This window comes from Nycticebus coucang, chromosome 13 (genome assembly GCF_027406575.1).
Source record: "Nycticebus coucang isolate mNycCou1 chromosome 13, mNycCou1.pri, whole genome shotgun sequence".
In the NCBI taxonomy this organism is placed as follows: domain Eukaryota; kingdom Metazoa; phylum Chordata; class Mammalia; order Primates; family Lorisidae; genus Nycticebus; species Nycticebus coucang.
Window position 1 is genome coordinate 6,770,605 of NC_069792.1, and position 21,455 is coordinate 6,792,059.

General features: G+C 40.1%; 1 protein-coding gene across 1 annotated transcript in view; it reads left to right on the forward strand.

Moving 5' to 3' along the window:
* Positions 1-21,455, forward strand: part of XKR4 (XK related 4) — a 438,409-nt gene that overhangs the window by 366,367 nt on the left and 50,587 nt on the right. The window lies entirely within an intron of this gene.

Consider the following 21,455-nt stretch of genomic DNA (forward strand, 5'->3'; position numbering starts at 1 on the left):
AAACTTAAAATAACCCAGCTTTCTAGGGACACAGTCTGGTGGGAGGAGATGCTCGTGGACAAATCCATACAACAAAAGGTGACAGGTGCCATATAGAAATGGTGCATTATAGACACAAGGAGGGTGTAGTCAGCTGTACCTGATGTGACAGGGGAAAATAGAAGAATTTCATAGATTTGATATAAGCCCTTGGGCTTAACACTAAAAAAGTAAGTAATATTTATCAGAGTGGACCAACCAGGAGCCATCACAGCTGGAGGCACAGTAGCGTGAATTACATGAAATTATTTGTGGAAGATGCAAACAATTTAGAGAGTCTTAAAGTTAATTTACACGACAAGGCATATCAAAATTAAAGTTGAAAAGCAAGACAAGCCACCAATTGTGAAGGGACGTAAATGTCTTGTAAAAGGGTTTTAAGTAATTATTATTAATATTAATGATTATCAGCCTTTCATTATAATAAATGAGTTCTACCTACTGATCACTTTCTGTGATCACCATCAGGGATGTACATTGACAGACAAGGAAACCGGGGAGCAAAGATTAACCCACTAGGGAGGGGTAGAGCAAGATGTCAGCCAAGTAACAGCTTCCCTGCAACTTGGCATGGTGAATCTGGGGAGATAAGACTCCAGGCATCTCTGGCTGGTGGGATCTGCCTATAATCATCCACTTGAGGATACAGGGAGTGAGCAAGGGACTCCTGTACCCCAAGAGGAGGACAAAAACAGTGCAAAACTGGCAAGTGGTTGCATGTGTTCAATCGACCTAATCCCACCGGCAGCCATAAGTACAAGCAACAGTGAGACTGCAAACCAGAAAGGCATTACCTGTGAACTGTTTTGGTGTTTTTGGACTTGGCACTCAGTTGAACTGCCTTGGGGAGAGCTTGCGCAGGAGTGTGGAGAAATTTGAGTATTGTCTAGGGCCCCAGACTGAGCTGCTGAGCCAGACGGAGCTAATAGTGCTCGGCTGTGGGCCACAGGGAGCCATTGTGAGAGAACTACCCTGGCAAGCTCCGCCCTCAGGGTTGCAGAGCAAGGATCAGGCAGGAGCTAGTAACCTAGTGACTCAGCAGCCTAAAGGCGGGGACTGAGCTGCCTAACAGTAGGGTCTGAGCTGCCTTACAGCCTTAACCCTCAGGGACAGAGTGAGACAGGTTTGGCACACTGGAGCCTCGGGCTATTGCCCTGGGTAGAGTGCCCTGGCATCACAGCTCATAGAAACCTCAAACTCCTGGGCTTGGCGCCACCTGGACCTACATAAGAGCTGTGCCACAACCCCCAAAACGCAATCCGCACCCACTAGGCCTCCGCATGCCCTGACCAGGAACTGCGGGAGCTTTGCAATGCTGCATCCTCCCTCCTGTACCCTCCCTGCCTCCACACCGGCCTGCTTGTCTGGCCAGGGACTCTGGTAGCCACATGGCCACCAGAGCCCTCCCTGCCTCTGCACAGAGCCCTTTTCCTGGCCAGAGATTGCTGGAGCCTTGGACTCTCTGTACCAAAGTCACTGGGCACCAGGTACTCCCAGAACCATGCTCACCTCTCACCCTGTTGCTGGATCTGGGTGTGTCACACTCTGGAGCTGCTTCCACAACCAGAACTCCCTGGCTGGGGCAGCACCAGAGGAACTACACAGGGTCACTCCTTACAAAGATCCAGCAACAACAGAGTGATCCCGCTGGGGTCTAATCTTGGAGAGACACCTCCCCAACTCTGAGGACGGCCAGAGGCAATGGTGAAAAACAATCATGCGGCAAAATCAACAGAAAAACTCTGGCAATATGAATAATCAGAGTAGATCAACTCCTCCAAGGAACAATGGGGCAGACACAGCACAAGATCCCATGCACAAACAAATAACTGAGATGTCAGAAATCGAATTCAGAATCTGGATAGCAAATAAGATTGAATTAGAATTCCAAGCAGTAACCCAAAAGATATCTCAAGAATTCAATGAATTCAAAGACCAAATATCCAAAGATTTTGACACATTGAGACAAGAAGTTGCAGCCCTCAAAGATCTGAGAAACACAGTAGAATCCCTCAGTAACAGAACGGAGCAAGCAGAAGAAAGGATTTCTGACATTGAAGACGAAGCTTTCGAATGCTCCCAAACTCTCAAAGAGGAAGAGAAATGGAGGGCAAAAACAGATCACTCACTCAGAGAGCTCTGGGATAATTGGAAGAAAATCAATATTCATCTTATAGGGATCCCCGAAAGTGGCTTCACAAGGCAGAGTCTCTTCTCCATGAGATTATGAAGGAGAACTTTCCAGACATGCCAAGAGATTCTGAAATTCAGATAGCAGTTTCAGAACTCTAGAATCACTCAACCCAAATAAGACATCCCCCCGACACATCATAATCAATTTCACTAAAGTTAATATGAAGGAGAAAATTCTGAAAGCAGCCAGACGAAAGAAAACCATCACCGACAAGGGCAAGAATATTAGAATAATTGCAGATCTCTCTGCTGAAACCTTTCAAGCTAGAAGAGGATGGTCATTGACTTTTAATCTCCTAAAACAAAATAACTTTCAACCCAGGATCCTGTACCCAGCTTAACTGAGCTTCACTTATGACAGAGAAATTAAATACTTCAATGACATTCACATGTTGAAGACATTTGCCATAACTAAACTAGATCTCCAGGATATTCTCAGACCTATCTTCCATAAAGACCAGCATAACCCTCCACCACAAAAAAAAACCCACCCAGAAAATTTTGATCAAATTCCAACTTCCGCAGTCGCAAAAGAATTAAAAATGTCCACCAGACTCTAGAATGCCTTATCAATATTCCCAATAAATGTGAATAGTTTAAATTGTCCTCTAAAGAGGCACAGGTTGGCTGACTGGATACAAAAACTCAAGGCAGATATCTGCTGCATACAAGAATCACATCTTACATTAAAAGAAAAATATAGACTCAAGGTGAAGGGATGGTCATCTATACTCCAGGCAAATAGAAAACAGAAAAAAGCAGGCATTGCAATCCTATTCGCAGATGCAATAGGCTTTAAACCAACCAAAATAAGGAAGGATAAGGATGGACACTTCATATTTGTTAAAGGTAATACTCAATATGATGAGATCTCAATTATTAATATTTATGCACCCAACCAGAATGCACCTCAATTTATAAGAGAAACTCTAACAGACATGAACAACTTGATTTCCTCCAGTTCCATAGTACTTGGAGATTTTAACACCCCTTTAGCAGTGCTGGATAGATCCTCCAAAAAGAAGCTAAGCAAAGAAATTTCAGATTTAAACTTAACCATTCCACATCTGGACTTAACACACATCTACAGAACATTTAATCCCAACAAAACTGAATACATATTCTTCTCATCAGCCCACAGAACATACTCCAAAATCAACCACATCCTAGGCCACAAATCTAACCTCAGCAAATTTAAAAAAATAGAAATTATTCCTGGCATCTTCTCAGACCATCATGGAATAAAAGTTGAACTCATTAACAACAGGAACCTGCGTAACCATACAAAAGCATGGAAGCTAAACAACCTTATGCTGAAGGATAGATGGGTTATAGACAAGATTAAGAAGGAAGTCACCAAATTTTTGGAACAAAACAACAATCAAGACATGAGTTACCAGAACCTCTGGGATACTGCAAAGGCACTCTTAAGAGGGAAATTTATAGCACTGCAAGCCTTCCTCAAGAAAACGGAAAGAGAGGAAGTTAATAACTTAATGGGACATCTCAAGCAACTGGAGAAAGAAGAAAACTCAAACCCCAAACCCAACAGAAGAAAAGAAATAAACAAAATCAGCAGAATTAAATAAAATTGAAAACAAAAGAATTTTACAACAGATCAATAAATCCAAAAGTTGGTTTTTTGAAAAGATCAATAAAATAGATAAACTTTTGGCCAACCTAACCAGGAGAAAAAGAGTAAAATCTCTAATTTCATCAATCAGAAATAATAATGATGAAATAAAAACAGACCCCTCATAAATTCAAAAAATCCTTAGTAAATTCTACAAGAAACTCTACTCTCAGAAATATGAAAATCTGAAAGAAATCAACCAACACCTGGAGGTATGCCACCTACCAAGACTTAGCCAGAGATGGAAATATTGAACAGGACTATATCAAGTTCTGAAATAGCATCAACTATACAAAATATCCCTAAAAAGAAAAGCCCGGGACCAGATGGCTTTACGTCAGAATTCTACCAAACCTTTAAAGAAGAACTAGTACCTATATTACTAAACCTCTTCCAAAATATAGAAAAGGAAGGAATATTACCCAACACATTCTACGAAGCAAACATCACCTTGATCCCCAAACCAGGGAAAGACCCAACAAGAAAAGAAAATTATAGACCAATATCACTAATAAATATAGATGCTAAAATACTCAATAAGATCCTAACAAACACAATCCAACAACACATCAAAAAAATTATACACCATGACCAAGTGGCATTTATCCCAGGGTCTCAAGGCTGGTTCAATATACGTAAATCTATAAATGTAATTCAGCACACAAACAAACTAAAAAAATAAGGACCATATGATTCTTTCAATTGATGCAGAAAAAGCTTTTGATAATATCCAGCATCGCTTTATGATCAGAACACTTAAGAAAAGTGGTATAGAAGGGACATTTCTTAAACTAATAGAGGCCATCTACAGCAAACCCACAGCCAATGTTGTATTGAATGGAGTTAAATTGAAATCATTTCCATTCAGATCAGGAACCAGGCAAAGTTGCCCATTGTCTCCATTGCTCTTTAATATTGTAATGGAAGTTTTAGCCACTGCAATTAGGGAAGAAAAGGCGATCAAGGGTATCCATATAGGGTCAGAGAGATCAAACTTTCACTCTTTGCAGATGATATGATTGTATATCTGGAAAACACCAGGGATTCTACTACAAAACTCTTGGAAGTGATCAAGGAATACAGCAGAATCTCAGGTTACAAAATCAACATTCATAAATCGGTAGCCTTTATATATACCAACAATAGTCAAGCTAAAAAAAACTTTAAAAACTCTATTCCATTCACAGTAGTGCCAAAGAAGATGATGTATTTGGGAGTCTATCTAACAAAGGACGTGAAAGATCCCTATAAAGAGAACTATGAAACTCTAAGAAAAGAAATAGCTGAAAATGTTAACAAATGGAAAAACATACCATACTCATGGCTGGGAAGAATCAACATTGTTAAAATGTCCATACTACCCAAAGCAATATATAATGTTAATGCAATTCCTATTAAAGCTCCACTGTCATACTTTAAGGATCTTGAAAAAATAATACTTCGTTTTATATGGAACCCGAAAAAAACCTCAAATAGCCAAGACATTACTCAGAAATAAAAACAAAGCAGCAGGAATCACGCTACCAGACCTCACACTATACTATAAATTGATAGTGATCAAAACGTGTTTTTGTGCATGGTACTGGCACAAAAAACAGAGAAGTAGATGTCTGGAACAGAATAGAGAACCAAGAGATGAATCCAGCTATTTACCATTATTTGATCTTTGACAAGCCAATTAAAAACATCCAGTGGGGAAAAGATTCCCTATTTAACAAATGGTACTGGGTGAACCGGCTGGCAACCTGTAGAAGATTGAAACTGGACCCACACTTTTCACCATTAACTAAGATAGACTCTCACTGGATAAAAGATTTAAACTTAAGACATGAAACTATAAAAATACTTGAAGAAAGGGCAGAGAAAACTCTTGAAGGAATCGGCCTGGATGAATATTTTATGAGGAGGACTCCCCAGGCAATTGGAGCAGTATCAAAAATACACTACAGGGACCTGATCAAATTAAAAAGCTTCTGCACACCCAAGAACATAGTAAGTAAAGCAAGCAGACACCCCTCAGAATGGGAGAAAATATTTGCAGGTTATACCTCCGATAAAGGTCTAATAACCAGAATCCACAGAGAACTCAAATGTAGTAGCAAGAAAAGAACAAGTGATCCCATCTCAGGGTGGGCAAGGGACTTGAAGAGAAACTTCTCTAAAGAAGACAGATGCACAATCTACAAACACATGAAAAAAAGCTCATCATCCTTAATCATCAGAGAAATACAAATCAAAACTACTTTGAGATAGCACCTAACCCCAGTAAGAGTAGCCCACATAACAAAATCCCAAAACCAGAGATGTTGGCGTGGATGTGGAGAAAAGGGCACACTTCTACACTGCTGGTGGGAATGCATACTAATACCTTCCTTCTGAAAGGACATTTGAAGAACACTTAGTGATCTAAAAATAGACCTGCCATTCAATCCTATAATTCCTTTACTAGGTTTGTAAGCAGAAGACCAAAAATCACAATATAACAAAGACCAGAATGTTTATCGAAGCCCAATTCATAATTGCTAAGTCATGGAAGAAGCCCAAGTGCCTATCAACCCACGAATGGACTAGCAAATTGTGGTACATGTATACCATGGAATATTATGCAGCCTTAAGGAAAAATGGAGACTTTACCCCTTTCATGTTTACATGGATGGAGCTAGAACATATTCTTCTTAGCAAAGAATCTCAAGAATGGAAGAAAAAGTATCCAATGTACTCAGCCCTACTATGAAGCTAAATTATAGCTTTCACATGAAGACTATAACCCAACTATAGCACAAGACTATGAGGAAAGGGCCAAGGAAGGGGAAGGGAGTGGGAAAGTCAGGGTGGAGGGAGGGAAATGGGTGGAGCCACACCTATGGTGCATCTTAGAATGGGTACAGTCGAAACTTACTAAAGGCAGAATACAAATTTCTACACACAATAACTAAGAAAATACCATGAAGGCTACGTTGAACAGTTTGATGAGAATATTTCAAATTGTATATGAAACTAGCACATTGTACCCCTTGATTGCACTAATGTACACAGGTATGATTTAACAATAAAAAAATAAAAATAAAAATAAAGATTAACCCATTGCTATTAAAACTTGGACGCAGCCCAGGAGCAGTGGTTTATGCTTGTAATCCTAGCACTCTGGGAGGCCAAGTAGGTGAATTGCTCGAGCTCAGGAACTGGAAACACGTCTGAGAAAGAGCAAGACACTGTCTCTACTAAAACTAGAAAAACATTAGCCATTCATAGTGGCAGGTGCCCATAGTCCCAGCTACTTGGGAGGCTGAGGCAAGAAAATCACGCAAGTCCAAGGGTGTGAGGTTCTTGTGAGCTATGATGATGCCACGGCACTCTACCCAGGGCGACAGAGGGCTTCTCTCTCTCTTCCCTTACTCTGTTTCCCTGTCACTTTTTCTCCCATCCAAGTACTAACCAGGCCCGACCCTGCCCTGTCACTTTTTCTATTACTCCCTCTCTACAATAAAATAAACTTATACTTTTATATCCTTAAAAAAAAAGGGGAGGGGGAAGAATTGGAGACAAAATCTGAACTCAAGTCCACCTTATTTTATAGCTAAACCTAGGTCACACTATAATCTATCCTTACTTAGTCTGTAGACAAAGTGGAGCCATCAGAAAAATTTAAATAGAAATTTGAATAGACTTTTGTCCTGTAACAGTCTGGCACCAGTATAGAGCTGTGCTGCCCAGGATAGCAGTCACTAGCCACACTGAACTTTGAATACGATTTAAACACAGAGAGTTCAGTTCCCTACATGCAGGAGACACATTTCAGGTGCTCAACACCCGCGTGTAACTGGTGGCTCCTGTACTGGGCAGTGCAGGATGGGCACTTCCACCATCACAGAAGGTTCTATTGGGTGGTGCTGATGTAGAGGATGCATCAGAGTTCCACAGGGTGGGATAGGGAGAATAAAAAGGTCAGCACCTAGAACACGTGACAACGGATTATAGGAAAAAAAAATAGACCAATGCTTTTCTGAGTGCGACAGCCCATCCTGTCCCTTCAACCAGCAGGAGCAGGTTGGGCACTTGGGAGAAACACAAATTCACACTGGATCAGAAAGTCTGGAAGTGAGTGGGCCCAGTCATCTACGTCATGACAGGCCTTCAGGGGATTTTGATGCTCACCAAAGTGCAAAGACCCCTGGGTGGCAACTGTGGCTCAGTGGGTAGGGTGTCGGCCCCATATACAGAGGGTGGCTGGTTTGAACCCAGCCCTGGCCAGGTAAAACAGCAATGAGACTTGCAACAAAAAATAACCAAGTGTTGTGGCAGGCACCAGTATTCCCAGCTATTTGGGATGCTGAGGCAAGAGAATCACCTAAGCCCAGGAGTTGGAGGTTGCTGTGAGCTGTGACACCATAGCACTCTACCGAGGGTGACAAAGTGAGTCTCTGTCTCAAAAAAAAAAAAAATAATAAAACTGCAAAAACCCTTTATCTAGAGGAGGGGACAGATTTGTACAGTGTGTGGTACAGAAATACAGGCAACTTTGAAGCCAAATATTAGCTAGACAAGGGAAGAGTAAATCTAAGATAATTCCAGGTGGGTTGGTGAATAAAGAAGGAAACATTCAGAAGAAAAAGATAATGAACTTGGGTCTCAATTCCCAAGGGACATTCAAGCATCCTGATCCTGTTGGAAGTGTCAACCTAGAAATCAGGAGAAAGTTCTGGGACCGATGTGCAGATTTAAGGTTGCCAGGATTTAGATGGAATAGGTAACTCTCAATTTGTTTCCTATATAAATGATATTATCTGTGTCTGTAAAGGCAGAGGAGTATGTCCGGATTTAGACATAATTCTCCGCACACTAGTTCCTTTTTATCCAATTCAAGAGAAGGCATCTCAAAACACAGGTCAGACAGATGTGAATATATTCTACTAACATACATTAATTAACACGCCTTGCTACTCTATTATAAGCATGTATAACTTGCCAAACAAGATACCCAAAATCTTGTTTGGGTAAGTGTATAGAGTGAAAAAAGAACTGTTCTGAGTGCTGACTTCAATTCTCCCCAGTACTGGAGTGTCGGCTGCAATTAAAGAAACAGCCTGAGAGAGGAAAAGAAAAGATCAGAGACACAGAGTAGGGCCCTGTGAGTCCAGAGGGGGCATGTCCCAGGGGAAACGATGGACGCTGTGATACTCGGGAGACAGGTGAAATGAGACCTGCACTTTGCTGTTAAGAGGTCATCGTTCCCTCAATGAACCCCCAACAATAAAAAAGCCAAGAAGTCATCATTAAACTTCTTTCAAAGTCTTTTCTGGAAAGTATTTGGGGATAATTTGGCAAGAAGATTCGAACAGTTTAAAGAATAAATAGGGGTAAGGAAATGGAGACAGCAAGGTAGATTTGTCTTTGCCGTGTGACTTGGTTAACAAAGTTGCCTTATGTTCTCAGCATCTTACAGAGATTGTAGAAATAGCTTTTCTAAATTTTATACACTCTCTCCCTAGGACCTCCCTATCATGCTATAAATAAAACTACTCCACCCCTCAGTTTGACCCCCTGGTCCTAGACCATGAGCCTGCTGTAGTCCTCCCTTCACCTAAGATGAATTCCTCCCTAGGATTCTCTTCTCTATCCTTGAGTCTTGCTTGGCCTGCCCCACACACTCTGGTCACCTCCCTGGCTCTTCAGAGTAAATATAGCTCATTGATTAAAGCTAGAACCTTCTCTAGAAAAATACCATTTGTGCAGTTCCTTAGAACTGAGTTGGCCTAAATTCATTCTCCCACCCATCCTGTGAAATAGGTAGGAAAATGTTACTGTCCTTGTTTTCGCAAGTGAAAAACGGAGGTTCTGTGACATCTGATATCTAAGTCACAAGGCAACAGCCCTATCTTATTTATTTTATTAATGTATTCATTCCACGTTTTTCCATGAAGGATTTCAGGTAGCAAGAGTAGATGATAAAAGGACATAAATCCACAGCTGTTAAATCTCTACATAATTGGCATAGCTGAGCTTTAAATTAGTTCTAAGTTTTCTGGCAGCCAAACAAAAAAGACAGACACTGTCAATTATGTAGTTCCTCTTCTCAAATAGGAATAAGTGTGCCCGTCTCTCAGAGGAACCAAAGTATGCCCTCACCGAAGTTCTAAAAGAAACTTCAGCTTCACATCTTGCATAGAAGGCATTTCTATAAACAAATGTAGTGGAGCATTCCTTATGGTATCAGTAGTGGCTTCCTTTGATGAAATTTCATTTCAACTCTTAAGTTAAAACATTTTTCTTTTTATTATTATTATTTCAAAATATTAATTCCAAATATTTGGAATTAACAACAAGCATTAAAACAATTGTTCAAAACAAAAAATATTTGGAATTAAAAACAAGCATACTTTTGTTATGCTTGACTCAGGGTTATAAGAATGCCCAATACCCAGATAGGGTTCACTATACCTGTTAGGTGGGTTTTCACCCATCTCCTCCTTTCCCCTTTTCCCAGCTTGATTTCTATAGAGATTTGCTTTCCTCTGTGCACATGTGTGCTCCTCAGTTAGTTCTAATTTAATAGCAATAAAAAGATTTTTCAACCCGGGCATACCTACTAACTTACTGATCACTCAAGAACAGTTACCACAAGATATAAAACCTTACCTCTTGGGCTGGATCTCAATTTTCATGGTCATGGCTAAATCTATACACTAATTAGCATGTATTCATGGGACATGCCATCTCCTCAACAGGGCTAAAGATCAGGTAGCCCTTCTAAGTTATCTACACATTGTAGATACATCTAACATACATATACATACACCCACACACAGACTCAAAAAAAAAAAAGCATAAAGGTTTTTTTAATAAAAAGAAACAAAAATGTTCTTGAGTTTTTAGGACATGCTCATTGTTGTGTGAAAAGTCATCATTATTCTGAGATATTTCTGAAATAAATGTAAGTTGAGGTGACTAGAATATAAGGAAAAATTTGAGGGAGCAGTTAAGTTATAATTAGAGCTGATGTTGAATAACCATCTCTGCTGACTGCCAGGCACTGATGTTCGCTAACATTTTTAATTAATCAGAAATCTCTATAGATGCTGATAAAGCTACCAGAATGGTCCCTTCCTTCACATGAAGTGCCAAATGAGCCACGTGTCCACAGCTCCATCCGCGTGTCTCGTCAGGCCATCTTTACATGGACACCCAGTCACTGCATCATCACAGTGTCCTTCTAAAACCAAATATGTGTATGTGGAAGACCAGCCCAGTGGAGGGAATTTCATGGACACCTGCTGGCATCAGAGTCCTGAGTAAGGCACTGGTCCAGAATACTAAACACGCCATTCTCTCTCCCTTCAAGGAGTTTGTTTAAGTCTGGTTGGAGAAACAAAATATGCACACAAGTCATTCAACTAAAAACAATAACCTGACAATCTACAAAAACAAGCAAAACAATACTGCATATAATTAATGATACCAAATAGTAAATACATGGGCACCAAGGGCAGTAGATAAGGAAGATGACCACTGAAATGAAGAAAGTGGTGACCTCTGTCCCCACCAGCTGATGGATATAGAAGCAATGTGAAATGGCACCCAGATGCAGAGAGCAAAATTAAATAGAATAATAGCAACACTTCATCTGATGGCCCAGGGCCATGAGAAGGTGAACCAAATTATGATATATACAGAGGAATTTCATGTCTTTTTTCAGACTAGTGATTCATAAATATTAATGAGCCCTTACTTAGGGTGCTTGAAAAACATGCAGCTTTGGGGAACACCTCTAGATATCCTAATCCTGTGTCTAAGAGATTGAGCCACCTACACTATCACAATTCCAACAAGGATGGAGGTAGTTAAAGGACCCCAGTGTGAGGCCCACTGCCTAGGGCTCCTCTACCCCAGACCAGCTCATATACACATATGACACATGTGACGTGAAGGAAAAGCCAGTAATGAGACGCACAGTGTCCTCACCACCATTAGGAAGCAGCACCAAGGAAGGGACAAGAATTCTGGAATGATCCCAGCAAAGGTCAAAAGGTCACTGGGTGAAATTTCATGTTAGAAATTACAAATACATATCCAAAGCTGCATAAGAAAAGTATTGTTGTATGATGGATTTAGTACCCAGTAGATTTTACTGGATAATTGTATGTTGGGTTTTGTAAAAAATAATTCAATTAAACACTTTGAACTTAGAAAAGAGTTCAATATCAATTCAAAGGGTTATAATAAAAAAGAATTGTTTGCATGAAATTTACTACCTGATAATTTTCGCTCAGTGTATTTTAGATTTCCATAGAGAATTTTTATTCTTCATTATTCAGCAAGCCTCAATTAGATGTATTTGTTCTCTCAGATTAAAGACTATAATCATATTCTGTGAAATCTCATACCAGACTATTATTAATTATGTTTAAAAAAAAAAACTTTGCAGGTATGATACCTTCTTACCCCAGGCATTTTGCAAATGAATCATTATTAGTCCTATTCACAATAAAATCAGAAATTTACTCAAATTCTCAGAACAAATGAATACAAGTGCAGATCATATGCAGAGTCATTCATTCAGATAGTGGCAGACATTCATTATACAGTCTCAGGACTCCGTGTTCTGCACTGTGTGACAACAATTAGGTATATGGTTAAGAACCCAAACTCTGGACACTAGTCTGACCATTCTTTTCCCCCAGAATCATCACTTCTCATTATAGTTCTATAATGACAATTATAAACTTGTTCTAAAATAAAAAAACCTTAGTGTGAGATTTCTTACAATATAGCCTTAAAGCAGTGGTTCTCAACCTTCCTAATGCTGTGGCCCTTTAATACAGTCCTGTGCGGGTCGTGACCCACAGGTTGAGAACTGTTGCCTTAAAGTAACTCCGTGCTGTTATTTAGAAAATACAAAGAATTTGATCATCAAATATAAAAATTATTTTTATTTACAATTATAAACAAAAATGCAAAGCCAGGAAGACTCAAGGTAATATTAGCAAGTGGTATGAAACTTTAAATTTGGCTGGAAATAGGGTTACTGTTGCAAGCAGTAATGGTAAATCATTTATGTTGTCGCGACCACATAAATGATCACGCAAGACATGGATTGACAGTACACCCTGTGCAGGGCTGAAAAACAGAGTGAGCTAAATCATGATGGATTTAAAAGTCAATCTGATTGCCTCACTCCCAGCTGATCACCAGAAGCCAGGTGGAAACACTTGAAAACTAAACAACACGCTTCAAAAATAACACGGAGGTCAAAAATAAATTTATGAGGGAAATTTTAAAAATTTTGTTGAACTGGACAAAGATGAAAATACAACAGACTCAAATTCACGGGACACAACTATCACAGTGCCGAGAGGGAAGCTTATAGCACCAAGTGCATCCATGAAAACAGTGAAAAAGCCTCCCACCTTTAAAAAAAATAAGGAAAAAGAAGAGCAAAACAAGAAGGAAAGAAATAATAAAGGTAGGAGCAGAAAGCAATATAATTGAAAACAGAAAAACAATAGAGAAAATCAATAAAATAAAAAGCTGGCTCTTTGAAAAGGTCGATGAAATTGACAAACCTCTCTTAAGACTGACAAAGAAAAAAGAGAGGAGAGAAAACACACATATCAAAAATGAAACAGGAAGCCTCACCACAGGCCTTGCAAAATCCAAAGAGTAGCAAGAGAATATTGAAAACTACACTAAACTCGTAAATTTGGCAACTTAGGGAAATGAACCAATTCCTCAAAAAGCATAAACTACCACAAATCACCCAATACAAAATAGATGGTTTGAACAGCCCTATGTCTATGAAGAATATTAAATAAGTTAATTTTAAAATGTCAAAAAGGAGCTCTTCAAGCCAAGATGGTTTTACTGGAAAATTCTATCAAGTGTTTAAAGAATTAACACTAAATCAATATAATTATCCAAAATGTAGAAGAGGAAGAAATATTATCCAGTTCATTTTGGGAAACTAATATTTCCCTGACTCTAAACCAAAAACAGTACAAAAAAAATAATAAGAAGAAGAAAACTGCAGCCCAATAGCCCTTATGAATACATTCACAAGATCCTTAACAAAATATTAGCAGCTAAAATGCAACCACATATAAAAGAGAATTATATACCATGACCCAGTGGGATGTATTCTAGGGATGCAAGTCTAGTTCAATATTTGAAAATCAATCAGTGTAATCAACTTCATTAACATTCTAAAGATGAAAACTCACATGATATGATGTTTAATTTTATGTGTCAGCTTGACTGAACCACAGGCTGCCCAGATATTTAGTTAAATATTCTGGGTGTGTCTTTGAAGGTTTTCCTGGATGAGACTAGTGTTTGAATCATTAAACTGAGTAAAGCAGACTGCCCTCCCCAGCATGGATGGGCTTCATTCAATCCACTGAAGGCCTGGATAGATTAAAAGGGTTAAGTAAGAAAGAATTCTTTCTCTCTGTCTGACAGTCTTGCACTGGGATATCAGTCTTCTCCTGTCTTCAGAATCAATCATGGAGTGAAACTTACACCAACAGTATTTCTGCCTTTGAGGCCTTCAGACCCAGACTAGAAGTATACCATAAGCTCTCCCAGGTCTGGGCTGCTCAGCCACCACAATCATATAAGATGATTTCTTATTTTATATTCTCCATATTTCTGTATTACCTTAACTAATAGATATGGTCACATCAATTGGGACAGACTATTTGACAGAATTCTTTTTTTTATTTTTATTAAATCATAGCTGTGTACATTAATATGATCATGGGGCACCATACACTTGGTTCATAGATCATTTGACACATTTTCATCACACTAGTTAACATAGCTTTCATAGCATTTTCTTAGTTATTTTGCTGAGACCTTTACATTCCACATTTACTAGGATTCACATATACCCTTGTAAGATGCACCGCAGGTGTAATCCCATTAATCCCCCTCCCTCCACCTACCTCCCCCCTCCCTCCCCTCCCTTTCCCCCTTCTCCCTATTCTTAGGTTGTAACTGGGTTATAGCTTTCATGTGAAGGTCCTACATTAGTTTCATAATAAGGGTGAGTTATTTAATCTTTGACAAGCCAATTAAAAACATTCAGTGGGGAAAAGATTCCCTATTTAACAAATGGTGCTGGGTGAACTGGCTGGCAACCTGTAGAAGACTGAAAGTGGACCCACACCTCTCACCATTAACTAAGATAGACTCTCACTGGATTAAAGATTTAAACCTAAGACATGAAACTATAAAAATACTAGAAGAGAGTGCAGGGAAAACCCTTGAAGAAATTGGGTTGGGCGAGTTTTTTATGAGAAGGACCCCCCGGGCAATTGAAGCTGCTTCAAAAATATTTGACAGAATTCAATATCAATTCATGATAAAAATTCTCAGACAACTTGAAAAAGAGAATATCCTCAGCTTTATAAAGAACATCTATAAGAACCTGTAGTTAACAATATACTTAATGATAAAAGACTACATGCTTTTTCCTAAGGTCGGAGCAAAGCAAAGACATCCTCTGTAGCCATTATTATTCAACATACTACTGGAAGTTCTAGCAAGTGCAATAGGGCAAGAAAAGGAAATAGAAAGCGTACAGTTTGGAAAGGAAGAAATAAAACCATCCCTATTTGCAGATGGCATGATTATCTGCATAAAAATTCTCAAGGAATCTACAAAACAAAAACAAATAAACAAAAAGCCTCCCAGAACTATAAGTTTGGAAGTTAAGCAAGGTCACAGAATACAAAACAAACATAGAAAAAAATCACTATCTTTCTATCTACTAGCAATAGGTGCAATGACATATAGTGCAAGAGTCACTGGCACTATAATCTGTAACCAAAAAATGAATGAATAAAGAAATACCATTTGAGTCTGACACCTTCTACAAAAATTTACTCAAAAATGGATTATAGACTTATATGTGTGTAACGTAAAATAATATGTCTTCTAGAAAAAAAAAAGCTATGAGAAAAAGTCTTTGCTATCCAAGGCTAGGTGAAGATTCTTAGATGTAACGCCAAAAGTGCAGCCCACAAAAAGAAAATCGATTAATTGTCATCAAAATTTAAAAATTTTGCTCTAGGGAAGACCCTGTTAAGAGAGTGAAAAGAGAAACAACAGACTGGGTGGAAGATTAATGACGAGGTTTCTGACTGATTCAGAAGGAGGGGATAAGCTTGGTGGCAGTAAGAGTAGAAAGGAGGAATTCTGAGGAAAGACTCTCACAAGCTTCCCTTTTTTCTGCCTGAAGCAACATGAGGAGGGAAGTGTCGGCTTCCCCTTGTCAAATTAGGAGCAACTCTGTCATGATTAAATTTGGATTCTTCGTTTATCTGCTTCCTGATATCAAAGAAGCCACTGAGAAAAATTACAAAAGACCAACACCAAGAGACAAAGCCTGGGTGGAAACAGACAACTTTCCAGCACGGGGCAGACTTTTAGAACAAGCCAGAAACCCCCAGTAGGCTGACGTTGGATCAGCCAGCCTCCAGGCACTGGCCCACATCACCTGAGTGGAAGGGGGAAACAAAGGAGACCAGTTGGCTCCAAAGAGACCAGTTGGCCCTAGATTTTCTAGAAAATCTAGAAAATGATGTAAATCAATGTACTTAGGGGAGTGGATAACAGTGGGAAAACTGCAGGAAGGAGATAACTGTTGATCATTGAGGAAGAGGAGACTATGGGAAGTAAATATTGACAGAAATTAGACACATTGGAGTCGAGTGCATAGTTCCAGAAATGTAGCTACAAAGGGAACAGAGATAATATATAAAATGTTGAGGCAGCAAGATCAAGTGAAGAATTTTTTTAAATCAAAGATGCCTTTTAAAAAAATACACAAATAGGAGAGACCTGGAAAGTTTATCAGTGGAAGGAAAGGCATCTGGAGAGAAAGAAATTAAAGATGGTTGGAGGGGAGAGAGAAGATAATTTAAAATGTGAAATGGCACTTGAAGGAATAAATTAACCTTACAGGCAAGGACACATCCTCCAAAAAAGAGCAAGAAAGAGAGGATAGGAGTGCGATTAGGTCCTTTGCAGTAGCCAGGATGGACAATGAAGACCTTTGATCAATTAGGGCTTGAGAAAGAGAAAGGGTTTGGGATACTGGTTTCCAAAGTGGGATGTGAGATTATAACAAAGATATTTGTACCAGAATGTTTATTGCAGCCCAATTCATAATTGCTAAGTCATGGAAAAAGCCCAAGTGCCCATTGATCCACGAATGGATTAATAAATTGTGGTAAATGTACATCATGGAATATTATGCAGCCTTAAAGAAAGATGGAGACTTTACCTCTTTCATGTTTACATGGATGGAGCTGGAACATATTCTTCTTAGTAAAGTATCTCAAGAATGGAAGAAAAAGTATCCAATGTATTCAGCCCTACTATGAAACTAATTTATGGCTTTCACGTGAAAGCTATAACCCAGTTATAACCTAAGAATAGGGGGAAGGGGGAAAGGGAGGGGAGGGAGGAGAGAGGTGGGCGGAGGGAGGGTGATTGGTGGGATTACACCTATGGTGCATCTTACAAGGATACACGTGAAACTTAGTAAATGTAGAATATAAATGTCTTAACACAATAACTAAGAAAATGCCAGGAAGGCTATGTTAACCATTGTCATGAAAATGTGTCAAATGGTCTATAAAACCAGTGTATGGTGCCCCATGATCGCATTAATGTACACAGCTATGATTTGATAAAAAAAAAGTCAATATTACAATATGCCAGAAAGTTCATACATATTTTTAACTGTTTTAAACTTCTGCTAAAAACTTTCATATGTCATTTAAAATGTCGGAGAGTATAAATCAATTTTTAAAATTATTTTAGAGAACATGCCAGTTAAAAGTTCATTGTTGGTCTTCTAAAGACACAAAAACACATGAATAACAGAATTAATGAGCAGAAATGTGTGTCCCGTTAAAAGTAACATGATTGTGTAGTACATCATGTCAGCAAAGTTCTGGGATTTCCTCTGGCAATAATCTATGACCCAGGAGCAGAAATGAAGAATGAATACAGGAATGTGCAATTCCTGGGTGTGGCACAATGGAAGCCTTGAGAGTTAATGAGGACAAACAGTTCATCTTGGTAACTAAATTAAACTGGGAAATAAGTGAGATCAGAAGCAGGTTCCTGAGTGGTGCAATTTTGGCGCAGACTCTGAACAGTTGGAGTCTGAGTCCAAGTAGAAAGGGAAAAGGAGAAAGAGGGCATGCTGGTTTTGAACTTTAAAGGGAGAGCAGTGCGGCATAACAATAAGGTTATTGTTTTGTGACTACTGTAGAGAGAAGATGGAGATTTTCATTAGAAGGAAGTCCAGGCGATTGCAGGCCAGCAGGGATGCTGGGCCACGTGGGATGGTGGGATGCTGTCCTGGAGTGTGCTACAGAGAGAGGGACATAGCAGATGCTTCACACTTTGGGCCTGGTATTGACAAGATGTCTAGTAGCAAAGTTAGGGAAAGGATGCTGCAATTGGACAGTATGGACCTTAAGAGAAAAAAATAAAATTGAGTTTCATGTTTTGGAAGTGACTTGGGGACTTTTATAAAGGATGCGAAATCTCACACTCTGTCACGATCAGCTGTGCAGGAATGGAACTTTATTTTCTTCACCTTGAATTGCTCAAGAGCCCTTGTTTACATCATGCCACGGGAAAGAAGCAAACATCTTGACTCACCCCTCCACGGCGACTCAGTTCCTTGTGCCTTACAGCTTGGTCTGTTTGGGACCAAATTCTGGACACATATTAGGTCAAATTCAGGATTCTCCCAGGAAGTGGTCTAGGCTTCCAGGATTCACAGCTAGTATTTTCTGTCACAAGGAAGATGGTTGATTGCAGCTTCTCCTACCACTTCAACTCTAAATGAGTGCTACTGCATGGTCCGAGCAGGAACCTGGCTGACTCCTCTGACACCTTCTGAGACTCGGGCAAACCCCATGCAGAGGCTGAAGAACTTGCCACCAGGTGGCCTTGTTCAGTCTCTTGTGGCTAGCCTGGGAGGCGGTCTCTTCCCTCAGGTAGGCAGACAGAAAACAAAGCAATAAACCCTTCTAGTTTTGGGGGGTCTTCCCTCCTAGTTGCAGCCTCAGTGCTGCATTTTCCTTCTTTGGGGTCACCTTTTCTTGAAAGTGAAGGGAAAAAGGGGTAAACTCTATAGTCAGTCACATGGGCACTTGTCAAAGGATCATCTGAGCCAAAGCCTCTTTAGAATTCAAATTAAACCATTTATCTCTCAGGCGCCAAGACCTTAACAACTGGAAATCAGATTTTCTGGATCCTATTTGGGAATCCAAAGCCAAGAATTATCCGATGTAAAACCAAGACTTCTAAGAACAGGGCACACAGAACGTGATGGCTTCCTGGCTGGCAGAGAGCAGGAGTTTGGTTTGGGAGTCCCAAGGAAACAACAGCTGTGTCCTGACGCTGAGGGCCGTCTGGCTGCGTTTGAAGAGGAAGCATTAATGACCTCAGCTGCGGACGGCAGAGCTGAGGGGAGCCAAGCTGCCACCCAGGCACAGAGTGTGGGGCAAGAGAAGATTCACTGGTGAACAGGACAAACCTTGCTTCTGAGGGAGGCCATGCCTGCAGGCAGGTAGGGGTGCATGGGGACACGCTCCACACATTCCACTCAATTTTGCTGAGAATCTAAAACTGCTCTAAAACATAAAGTTTATAAACTTTTAAAAAATGTATTTTCCTGGACAGCACCTGTGGCTCAAAGGGGTAGGGTGCCGGCCCCATATGATGGAGGTGGTGGGTCCAAACCCAGCCCTGGCCAACTGCAAAAAATAAATAAATAAATAAAAATAAACCAAAACTGTATCTTCCTCAGTTACCACCTCTCTAGGTGAATGCACCATCGTGCACTCAGCTGCTCAAGCTAAAAAGACAGGCAAGGTAGCTGAGTCCTCCCTCCCTTCTCACAAGCTGATCACCAAGGGTACCGGTTCTTTCTTCAAGATATCTGGAATCGCCTTCTCTCCCGCCTTCTGCTTTTGCTCTAGTTTGCACTTCTTCTCCTGCCTGGATTACTAACTCACCTTCTTAAATGTGCTTGCTTTCATTTTAATCTCTCTGTAGTAGGTCTTCCCCAAACACGCGCACAGTCACATCACAGCCCTCCTGAAAGCTCCTCAGTGGCTCCCTGTGCTTCTCAAGATAAAGGCAAAGCGGCATGGTTTATGACCCTGACCCCGGGTCCCACACTGCTGCAGCCTCGGGACTCTCTCCTGCGATCTGCGCTCTGGCCACCCTGAACGCTCCCAGCTCCTTACACAGTCTTGTCCTCAGGCTTTCCCACAAGCTATTCCCTTTGCTGGAACATTCTCCCAGACTCTTGTCTATCCATTTTCAGCTCTGGGGTATACAAATGTAGTCATTTTTCTCCCCAGGAAAATTCCCGTGGTCATCCCCAGCTCTGGATCAGAAGTTGGTATCATGCACCATGACACGCCGTCCAGGGGCGACTTCTGTGAGCAACTCACTCTGCGTTCTCACTCTCTAATTTGCCACTGGGTCCTCCACAGTAACCAGCCACCCTGTGAGGCCAAGAATGGGCATCAGTCTTGTGTGCCATTGGCACCAAACACACTTCCTTGGTTAAAGTAGAGGTCCAATAAGTACTTGTTAAATAAATGCATGAATGATGCGGAGGGGAGGGGAAGCGGAGAATGCATCCAGAAAAGAAAAGTGGCTAATCGGGAAAGTAGGGTGCAGAGGCAAGAATTTATACACTGAATCAAGAGCATGAAGACTTGGCGCCGGCTGTGTGCAGTGAGAAATGGAGCAGGACACTGCAAAGGAAGGACATTTGTCCACCTCGTTAAACAAAAATCATAATGCACATGCAAATATTAGCATAAGCAAACCAATGGTTATTTAGGGTTAAGAAAATAGGAGGGATCTCCAGATAGAGCAGATTCAGGAGGAAAGAAACCCAAAGTCTCTGGAGTCTTTGGAGCCAAAGAGAGGCCCTTGAACCCCCAAAGTCTCTCCCTTGCTCCACGCAGCCTCATTTATATCCTGGCTGTGTGGGCAGAGTGATGCTTACCAGCCAACAGATGAATCCAAACAAAGCTGAGAAGCTTTAATGGGTAACAGAATTAGATAGCAGAGCTGCACCTGTTCAACTTATTTATACCTAGGGATGATTCCCTTTGTGAAGCTAAAAATAGAAGCGTGGATGTTTGCAATTTCAAAGACGGGAAATACGTCTCACTGATTATAGAGCTAGCCACTATATTCCCTATTTTCTCCATTTGCTTTTTTTTAGATGTGTTTATAAGATTTTGTTAAAATTGGCTTTATCATTCATACACTCATGTAGCAAAATAATTTGTTTTTTTCCTTTTGAACAAGATTTTCTTTTTTGCAATTTTTTAAATGAAATTATAACTGTGTACATTAATGCATTTATGGAGTACAATGTGCTGATTCTATATACAATTTGGAATGCTTACCTCAAACTGATTAACATAGCCTTCACCTCACCTTAACTATTTTTTGTGTTAAGACATTTATACTCTGCTCTTAATAGATTTGACATGTACCCTTGCATTATGCACAATAGGTGAGGTCCCACCAATTATGG